The 3,951-nt window shown below is 39.4% G+C and overlaps 1 pseudogene; it reads left to right on the top strand.

Annotated features, from left to right (window-relative positions):
* The first annotated feature begins 1,158 nt into the window (after window positions 1-1,158).
* On the top strand, window positions 1,159-2,099 carry LOC141831135 (BTB/POZ domain-containing protein At1g01640-like; annotated as a pseudogene).
* The last annotated feature ends 1,852 nt before the right edge of the window (window positions 2,100-3,951 follow it).

Genomic DNA, 3,951 nt, shown 5'->3' with positions numbered 1-3,951 from the left:
AATGTATAAAAAATTAATGACTATTGCCCTCGAGGCATAGCTGAGTTGGTTACGACGTAGCAGGCTTGCAGAAGAGGGCAAGAGTTCGAATCCTGACGAAGCCAGGCAATACCCTCCTGCGTTGTGACCAATTTCAGTTTCTCGATTTACCTCCTCACAGATGGTCCCAACATAAATTGCTATTCACTTTCTGTTATCGGTCCCAACACATTTATGTTTTCAAAATGACTAAACGACTCAATTAATAATATAATCGTAGTTTTAATAAAAATTATTAAATATTTTTTTTAAAAAAAAAATTTGACTTTTGTCTAAAAGACCATTGGAGCCTATTCATATTTTTAAAATAATCAAATGCTACAAACTGATCATATTCCAATTTTGACTAACCATTATATAATATCAAAATTATCATATTTTTAAATTTACATTTCAACATTTTTTTAAAGAATTCTCATAAACCTATAAATTTTATGACTTTGATTTCTATTATTTTGTAAAAGAAAATAATATTTTATGACATGCATAAAAACATTAATATTCGATTTCATATTACTAAAAAATTGAGTTTACATTTATATAATTAATTTTAAACTTATAATGTAGTTGTTTATTATATTATCAATATTTTATTTATTTAGAAAAGCCTTTCCTTAATATTTGAAAATAGTAAGAAGTACTAAAACATAGCTGAACTAATAATTGGTGCATTCAGTATTATTATAATTACAGAATAATTTGCTACCATATGTAACCATAATCACTACAATATGTTAAAAGATTATATATTTTTTAAATTTAACTTATCAAAAAATATTTTATATAGAATATTTCTATATAAAAAAATATTAATAATTTAATCAAAATTATTTAAACTTAATTAAAATTATTTTAATAAGGTCAGAATTATATTAAAATTGTTATAGTTAGCAGCTATTATATTAATAATTTTAAAGTGATTTTTGATTATTTTAATAATTTTAAATAATAAAAATTTTGGACGAAGACCACAAGCGGCGGCTGACGCTTTCGGCTTTGCCCTACATTTATCCGTGCTCATGCATATAACAGAGTTCTGATCCATCTCTCTCTCTCTCCATCCAAAATTGACGATGGACTGCAGGTTTTGTAGGCCCGGGACGTCGACGTATTAAGACCATGTGCGACGCCTGCCACAACTTCGCATTGAGCATGCTGGTCTTCTCGTATGATCTGGATGGCGGCGACGCCGCCGCCGCCACTTCTCTCTGCTCCGAATCCCTGCCACTCAGGGCATGCAGATGTTCCCCTTTAATTTTTATGGAATGAAAACAAGATCGATATCAGATTCTGGTGCTGTGCAGGTGATTCGAGGTTTATTCGAGAAGATCAAGGAGATGCAACGGAGGGCGAAGGAGATGGAAGGGAGGGCGAACGAGATGCAAGGGAGGAGAAGGTGGCTTTTCTTGATGGGTTGGCGGCGCTGCAAGGAGGGTTGCACACCGACATTTTGGTGAAGGCCGGCGACGGCCAACCAGTTCCGGCCCATCGAGCAGTGCTGGTGCGATGCATGTATTTGTGCATTCGCATATTCGTATTGATTTTACGCCAAATTGAACTTGTCGCAGGCTTCTAAATCCGAAATCTTCAAGACCATGCTGCTCGCCGACGACTGCAAGGCCGCGCCCGCCGGCGGAGGCATCATCACGCTCCCAGAGCTCACGCACCGCGAGCTGCAGCACCTGCTTGAGTTCCTCTACTCCGGCGAGCTTCCGCCGGAGAAGCAGGAGACCTTCTCGACCGTGCTCTCCCTGCTCATCGCGGCCGACAAGTACGACATCCCCTTCCTGCGGAAGTCCTGCGAGCGGCGGGTTATCGCGGGCCTCGGCGCCGGTAACGCGCTGGACGTGCTGGACGCGGCGCAGCGATGCTCCAGCGTGGAGCTGAAGGAGCGGGCCATGAAGGTGGTTGTGGAGCAGGCGGAGGTGGTGGTGTCCTCGCCGGAATTCGAGGCGTTCGCCAGCCGGAACGCGGAGCTGTGCGTGGAGATCACGAGGGCGCTGGTGAGCAAGTACAAGATGCCGATGAATAAGCATAAAGCAGAAGAAAACAGAGCATGAGCCTGGTAATTAAATTAATAATTGTTCTTATTAACAGTCTTTAATTTGGGATTTTCTTTTGGACGATCAAATAATTTTTGGATTTTTACGCTCTTATTTTCTACATCAAAGAAAAAAATAATGGGAATTCGATAATAAAATCTACTCTCTTAAATTTTATTGTGCACATGTGATTTGTGATTGTAATAAAAAATAATTATGTGTACGTCTTTCATAGTCTCTCCTCATAAAGAGGTAAATCACATAGTCAATAAAAGATGATTGATGATTATGCTCATTCTAGACGCTGATGATTTGTGATTGCTCCATATGGACTTGGAGATGAGGAGGGAAGCCATGTAGAGCTATTATTACTTATCTCATTCCTTTCAGACCTAAAGTCTAATCCACTTCTATTTGTTGGTGGCGAGATGATATTTGAAGAATATACAAACTCACTTGTATTATGGGGGAAGAAGGGGATCTATTTCTCTTATTGAAGCATTTTAAGTTAATGATGTGAAGTATTCGTGACTATCTATAGTTGTGAGTAGAAAGGTTATAACTTGACTTTCTAGACTCAACTAATGTCATGTTTATATTGATGCTTTAGGCCTTCTCAATGTGTATGAACAATACCTCTAGCCAATAAACCTAGAAACAAAAACATATTATTTGAGATCAATCAATTAAATATAGTTTGGATAAGACAAAGTGCCTAAACAACTTCAAGATATTTGATTGATCAAGACTCCAAAATCTTTCAAGTTCTCAAGATCTTTTGAAGATCACTTTCTTTTCTTTTATGCTTAAATTCATCCCTTAGTAAGAAACTGTGATATTTGATAGCTCTCATGCAAGAAGATGGATCGATGATTCCAGGGGATAACAAATCAATTTGAGTGGTAATAGATTTGTTGAGGGAGAGAATAAACCCTTATATCCTTCAATTTGGATGCCTTGCTCAATTTGGATGACAAGGGTTGAAGATATTGTGAAATAGTAGAATAGGCCAAAGAGTATTTTATGGAGGTACTGCTGAAGCAAGTCTCTACACAAGAGAATTCAAAGGCAAATGAGCTGGGTCGGCTGGCAAGTTCCTTAGGAGAGGTGGTGTCTCAAATAAAGTTGTTACCATAGCTGGAAGTCAATCCTAGAGCCAGAAGTGTGTGACTAGAGGATGGAGTTCTTAACATATTTTCAAGAAGGGAAGTTGCCTACCCTGCGCGGTCATGACAGCTCAAACATAAAGCCGTGTGATTCTGTCTCATTGATAGTACTCTTTATAAGTGATCCAGTGCAGAGCCCCTCTTGAGGTGTTTAGGCAAGCAAGAGACAGATTATGTCTTGCGAGAGATATATGAAGGAGTGTGCAGGAGTCATGTAGGAGGTCTCTCACTCGCTCGTAAAACACTACTAGCCGACTATTTCTGGTCCACTTTGCAAAGGGATGCGATATAGTTGGTGAAGGCCTATGAGAGTTGTGAGCGACCCAATCGGGGGATACCCAACCTCCTAGAACTGGTCGCATAGTTCTCAAAGCCCAATTTCAGGATGGCAAATACTTGATCGTGAGTTGGTCGTTGAATGTCAAATCAACTAATAACTCCACCTCCCATTCCTTGGCCCATTCCTTTTTCCACTCGATCAGTTGTTCATGCTCTCAAGCCATGGTGGCCCTTAAGTCTTCAACGATTTTTGCCAGATCGGCATCTCGGAGGGAGAATCATTTAACTTCCCCAATGCCTCATATTTCACCGCTTCCTCCTCCTAGGCCTTTAGTTTGACTGCCTTTGCTCAGTAACATGAGGGCAACTCTCAAAAACCACTAATAAGTTCTTTCTAGAGGTGGTGAACCTTGTACAAAATGCAT

Source organism: Curcuma longa, chromosome 6, assembly GCF_044706935.1.
Source record: "Curcuma longa cultivar G26 ecotype Majalengka, Jawa Barat chromosome 6, ITB_CL_G26_1.1, whole genome shotgun sequence".
Taxonomy (NCBI): domain Eukaryota; kingdom Viridiplantae; phylum Streptophyta; class Magnoliopsida; order Zingiberales; family Zingiberaceae; genus Curcuma; species Curcuma longa.
This window is presented reverse-complemented; position numbering and strand designations above follow the sequence as displayed.